This window comes from Cryptomeria japonica, chromosome 9 (assembly GCF_030272615.1).
Source record: "Cryptomeria japonica chromosome 9, Sugi_1.0, whole genome shotgun sequence".
Lineage (NCBI taxonomy): Eukaryota > Viridiplantae > Streptophyta > Pinopsida > Cupressales > Cupressaceae > Cryptomeria > Cryptomeria japonica.
In genome coordinates, this window is record NC_081413.1 from 160,936,000 (window position 1) to 160,943,221 (window position 7,222).

Sequence of the window (7,222 nt, forward strand, 5' to 3'; positions counted from 1 at the left end):
CTTTTCTAGGTTGATCTCTGCAATCTCCAACTAAGTGTCCAGCTTTATGATAATGAAAACATGTCATACCAGGATTTCTCCATGATCTTCGGTTGTTCATTCCAAACCTTATAAAATAATTGGCACTTATATGTCCATATCTTCCACAACATTCACACCAAATCCTTGTATTGTAATCCCATGGTACTGCAGAATACTGTCGGTAAGGATCTGTGTGAGTTCGGTGACCTCTAGCATTTGCTCGGTGTGCATACCACATATAGTTCTTTTGCTTAAGCCAACACTTCTAGGTACTATGTCCATATCTTTTGCAGTTTTTACAAAACCCTTTGAATTTTGCCTTCTGATAATTGTTAACGGACTTTGTCCTACATTGATTAGATGTGTGACCATATTTATTGCAATTGTAACAATAACCATTGGACTTAGTGACATTCGGTTGCTTACCTTTTCTAATTTGGCATATGTTGGCACTGTGACCTTGATTTCCACAATAGTTGCAAATAGGCTTCTTTCTTTTGATGTTATTCTTGTTTCCAACTTGCTTTGATGATTCTCCTCTCTCGGTAGTATGAATTCCTTTCTTGGTAGAGACTTTTCATTTGTAACCGAGTCCTACATCTTTGTTGGGTCATCTTGTATTCAATTGCTCATCCAACATCTTTGATGCTTCATAACTCTTCTTCAGTGTTTCTTTGGATTTCTTCTCTATTTAAAGTTCATCAGTTAACTTTGATACTTCAAGTTTCAATGCTTGATTCTCATCATTCTTCAAAATTGCTTCATGATGTGCATAACCTAGTTGATCTGATAGGTTTTGTTGAATTCCAGTTAACCTTGTGATTTCATCATTCTTATCGGATACTAAGAATTCAAGTTTTTGTTTCTCTCTCTGTAGATCTCTTGCTTTATCCTCAGTTGTCCTCAATGCATCAAGATTTTTAGTCATCTGTGTGCTGAAATGTTCATGTTCTCTTTTCATTGCTTTCAGTTGATCAGCCAGTGCTTTGTTCTTTTCTTTCAATACTCCAATCATTTCTTCAGTTTCTTCAGATATACTGTTCTCAGATGATGTCTCAATTTGTTCCACTAACTCTTGAGAGTCCTGCAAATCATCAGTTAATCTTCTTCTCACTTTCAGAGATTTTTGCATTTGCCTTTGCATGTTTGCAATCACTTCATTAGCATGATCCAACTCTTCTTGCAGATACACAATCCTCTGAGATTGTTTATAGCCTTCCATTGATAAGATCTTTCTCTTTAGGTAGTTAAACCCTTTTCCAAGATTCAAGCTCTGATACAAATTGTTAGTCCCAATATGGAAAGCTAATGTACTGAGAGGGGAGGGGTGAATTAGTACTCCAAAACTTTTCTTCAATAATAACTTTACTGTTATGCATAAACCGAATAGTGCAAAAACATAATATAAATCTAAAACAAATAGATAACAATCATACATGATTCACTCCATAACACATATATTTTGGTTACGTAGAAACTCTTGGTTAGAGAGAAAAACTGTGGTGGGGATGGCACCCACAACTTCACTACTGCAATAATAAAGAGTGCTCGGTTAGAGCTACATGTTTAGCTATTTCTGATAGCTTACTCTGTTAGGAGTATCAAGATCTGTTAGATCTACCTTGCTAAAGGATTTTACAACACTTCATCTAAATATTGCACCTGGTTAGAGGCTTTACAATTTATAGACTTGATTAGAGTCTTTTACCCTGTTAAAGGTTTCTCTTACAACTTCACAATATTACAATAAAATCATTACAAATATTTGCAACTTTACATCTGGAATGTTATAGCAGATTCTATGTGCTTAGAATAAGATTACCTTGCTTATAGCATACCTTGGTAACCCATATAGTAACTTGGTAAACCCTTATGTTTACTCTGTTCTTTGACTATTCTTTGAAAACCTTCTCGGTGACCTCTGTGTCTCTGTAACAGTCTTCTTACACTCATGCACACATATTTTTAACTCTTAACTCATGTTGTATAAATAGATCTCTTATAACGGTGATCCTTTCATTGCTTCAATCTTACAAACACGATTTATTTAATGAATAACCATGTAAATTATTTCATTGGTTAGATGACCTCAAAATCATACACAATCTTTAAGTGCAATTTCCAATGTGATAACGGTTAGATGTGCCTCGATCTTGTAACATGTTTTCATATGCATGTCCACATTCAATGAATCTGGTAACACGTTTCACTCAGTGTATATCAACTCGATGTGTCATCTTTGCTACTCGGTAGAAATGAAATGATACTCGGTAGACAGCTCGGTGTATACTGCGTTTTGTGACTGCTTTCTTCTATAACCAACTAGACTGTGCATACCAATTGAATATCTCAGTAATAGATAACTGACTCGAGTATATAGTATAACTTTGACATAAAACTAATGGCAATCTAATAAGTAGTAACAAATTCCTCTAAAGTAAATTCACCCCCTTAATCAGTCCTTGGACACATTATCTTCTTACCACTTTCCTTTTCAGCTAAGGCCCTGAATGCCTTGAACTTACTAAAGGCTTTTGTTTTTTCCTTCAAGAATGTGACCCACATCATTCTTCAGAAATCATCAGTGAAGATCATAAAATATCTATCACCTTGGATAATTTTAGTCCTTATTCCTCCACAGAGGTCTGTATGAACCAAGTCTAACAATTTTTTTGTTGAGAAAGATTTTCTCTAAAAAGTGGAGGATGTCATCTTTCCTAGTTGACATTCCTTACACAGAGCATTCATTGGTTTATCCAACTGAGGCAAACCTTTTACTATCTTGGACTTACTGACTTTGACAATGTTATCAAAATTTATATAACAAAATCTCCGATGTCAAAGCCAACTAACATCTACTTTATCAATTGAACAGTTGTTGACTTTAAAATTTAGGTGAAACATGTTACCTTTTGTCTACTTGCCAGTTGCAATCAGTTCACCTTTTATCCCATATATTTTGTACATTCCATTCTTGAATTCTAATAGATAGCCTGTGTCATTGAGTTGAGCTACACTCAAAAAATTGTTCTTTAATCCTTCAACCCAGTAGACATCATCTGCATTGCTCTTTCGATTAAGAGAAATGGTTCCCTCTCCTTTTACAATGCAGGGTGAGTCTTTTCCAAATCTCACAAATCCTCCATCAAATTCCTTCAAAGTAAGAAATTTACTCTAGTCATTAGTCATGTGGTGTGAACAACCACTATCTATGACCCAATCATCAGAACTATCCATGCGAGAAGCTAATGCCTTCTGATCAGATATCTCCTCTTTAATCACAACAAATACAATGTCTTCATTTGCATCTCCCTCATATTCCTCATTTGTGATTCCATCATCAACTGCAATGAGGCAATCTCTTTTTCCTTTTCCTTTTTACTTCTTGTACTTCTCATGTTTAATCTCATTGTCACCATTAGGATAATTAGCAACAATATGCCCAATCTTGTTACATTCAAAGCACTTCAAAGGTAATTTAGCTCTGTACTTATCGGTACCTCTGGGTAACCGCTTGGCCAACAATGCTTCTAGCTCAATCAAAATGTCTTCATCATCAACTTCTCTATTGGATCTAGACTCACAACTATGACTGACATCTCTTCTTTTCCTCACAGGTGGGTTAGAAACTGAAGCTCTAAATGCATATTTGGATTTCTGAGCACTACCATCTGATGCAGAGCCTTGGTATAAGTATAGAATAGGTTCCCCTAATCCAAGACCACACCAAGGACCCTAAAAAATCACAAAAACTACAAGGGGTCAAGAAATATTAGTTTGACAATCTCTTCCTCTCAAAAACCTCTTCACAAGGTTACTTCCTATTGAGTGTTTCTTAAGGTCTCTTAGTGACTCACAAGGACCCTATAGCCCAACAATGGTTTGGTCCCTTCTTTAATGCATCAATGACTATTTAAAGGTTGGTTTTAATTCCCCTAGGTCAAAGAGACCCCCCTTCAATCATCAATTGAGGTTCCCTCTACCGGTTTGGGGTAACTGTTGCAATAAGGCTTACTAATCCTAATAGCCCTACTAGACCGGTTTTCACACTTAACTCCTTATTTCTCCAAAGGACTCAGACAAAAAATTTCAGATTTGGATATGCTTTTGGGAGTTGAAAAACATATCCCAAGGGTGCTGACCGGTTGGGAACACAAGGATCCAAACCCTAACTTGGCTAGGAGACCTAATAGCCCCAACTAGGCCTATTTTACAAAGGAGTGTGTAGATACAGACCTTAACTTACCAAACCAACTCAAGGAAAACTCTTAGGGCATGGAAAATCCATCAATTCCTAAGCTTTAGGCCATGATCAAACCTCTAACATCTGATATGAGACTTGTTTTCTTGCACTTGCTCAATGGCCACATGGAGTTGCCCACCTTAATGCATCAAACCCTCACCTCCAACTAGTCTTAACCTACAAAAGGCCTTAAAAATCCTAAAATAAATTGGCCATACTTTCATCCCTTCCAAATCTGTGAACAACCAATGAAGGATCAGCAAGATAAGGCCATTTCTTTGTAAAACCCTAGGCAAAACTATCAAATCTAGACCACTTCCAGAAAATTATAGGTTTCTCCCTTGTCCTAGCAAATTAAGACCTTAGACTTGATGAAAATGAAAGGTTATTGGCCACTCTAACACATCCCACTATTTTATATATTCCAAAATGATTGTACGATATGGTACCCTGATTAGAACAACAAAATTGCAGGAAATTCTCAAAATTATATTGCTTCTATGATGTCAAAAATGTTTACAAAACTTTCTCTCCTTCCCCAATGATAATTGGGAATTAAATTTTATACCTTACTAAATGGTTATCAACCACCTTTTGAACTAAGGTGACCGTTGGAAGGTAGTTTCTATTTGCAACTAAAAGCTCTCAAGTTTGAGCAACTTTTGACACATGTTAAATCTGCCTACCTAGAGTGGTTTCAACATTTCTTAAGTCTTCCTAAGACATATCCAACACATAAACACCTATAAAATACTCAAATAAATACCCCTAGGCCTATATGCCTATGGTGCTTATGAATTTGCCAAATCCATGATATTGGGTGACAAGGTGGGGTTTATTACAAAAATCAAACAAACAAGACTACCCTATTACATAGATTGAAAGGTCACATTCCCATGTGTGACCTTTAGGCCTTTATTTCTCTTATCATCTTAGTCATGAGGTCCTCCTACACCATACTCCTAGAGTGAATGAATCTCAGGTCCACTTGAGATGAGGTCATGTAAGGTAGTGCGATGCTTTTTGATATGATCCTCATCCAACCAAATGGCTTCAGAGTCTGGTTTTCCTTTCCATTTGACCAAGTACTATTTGTACTCATTGTTCCTAGTCTTCTTTACAATCTTGGTGTCCAATACTTTCTCAAGTCTAGGTGACTCATGTTTGGGAAGATCTATATATGTTGCATCTTCTAGGACCTGTTGTGAGTTACCTACATTAGAATCACCTTTAAAAGGATTTAGATCACAAACATTAAAAATGAGAGATATGCCAAGATCTGGTGGTAATTGAATTTCATAGGTATTGATGCAAAACTTCTTCAAGATTTGACATGGTCCTACTTTCCTCTGCATCACCTTAGTGTGTTTGCCCTTGGGTAACCTTTCCTTCTTCAAATTTTCCCAAACCAAATCTCCAATCTGAAATTGTGATTCTCTCCTTTTCTGATCTGCATGTTCTTTGTATTTTTCTGATGACCTTTGAAGTTGTGTTTTGACTTTCTCATGAAATTCCTTTATGGCTTCTGCATACCTCTCACCATCTGCACTTATGGGATCTATATGGGGCAGTTTTCTCAACTCCAATACCCCTCTTGGATGTAACCCATACACAATCAGAAATGGTGACTTCCATGTGCTTCTATTTATGGTGTCATTGTAGGCAAACTCAGCCTGAGGTAAGATTGAATCCCACTTTTCACCATGTTGTCTTGTAAGACATCTCAACAAATTCCCTAATGATCTATTTACTACCTCAGTTTATCCATCCATTTGTGGATGATAGGCTGATGAGAAAGACAGATTGGTGCCAAGTTTCCTCCACAGATTTCTTGAAAAATGACCAACAAATTTGACATCCCTATTAGACACTATCTTCAATGGAAGTCCATGAATCCTTGCTACTTCTCTGAAAAAAAAACTTGCTATATAAGATGCATCACTAGTGGGCTTACATGGCAATAAATGTGCCATTTTACTAAACCTATCCACTACCACAAATACACTGTCAAACCCTTTTTGGGTCCTAGGTGAACCCATTACAAATTCCATTGACACACTTTCCCAAGGTCTTGAGGGAATGGGTAAGGGTTGATAGAGACCTGCATTGGTGCTTCTTCCTTTTGCCTTTTGGCAAATGGTGCATGCATCTACAAACTTCCTTACATCAACCTACAATTTGGGCCAAAAGTAGTGCCTTCTTACCAATTCAAGTGTCTTGTCCAAGACAAAATGACCTACCATTGCCCCACTATGCTTTTCCTTCATGATATTAGTCCTCATTGAACACCTTGGTATGCACACTTGCCCACCTTTGAAAAGAAGTCCATCTTGGATCAGAAAATTAGAAAACTCCACATGATAACTTTCACCAAATTCAGTAAATGCCTTTGTAGATCTCCTTGAAGTCCTCATCCATAGCATACATATATTCCAATGCATCAATCCCAATGCTTTCTAATTGGATTTCAGATATGGTTAGTACTCTCCTACTTAGGGCATCAGCCACTTTGTTGGCTACTCCTTTCTTGTGTTTTATGGAGAAGGTATAGGCTTGGAGGGATTCTACCCATTTCATATGCCTATGGTTTAACTTTTCTTGGCTATTAATGAAACTTAAGGCTTGGTTGTCAGTATAGACCACAAATTCCTTCGGTAGCAGATAGTGCCTCCATTTTTTCAAAGCTTGAACTAGTGCATACATTTCTAGGTCATAAGATGAATATTTTCTCTTTGCCTCATTGAGCTTTTCACTAAAGAATGTTATAGATCTGCCTTCTTGGCTTATGACTGCTCCTGTGGCCACATGACTAGCATCACATTAAATTTGAAACACTTTATTAAAATCAGGTAAGGCAAGTATTGGTTATTGAGCTACCTTTTTCTTGAGAGTTTCAAAAGCCTCATCCACCTCCTTTGTCCAAGAAAACATGCACTTTTGACCACCTTTTATGGTTTC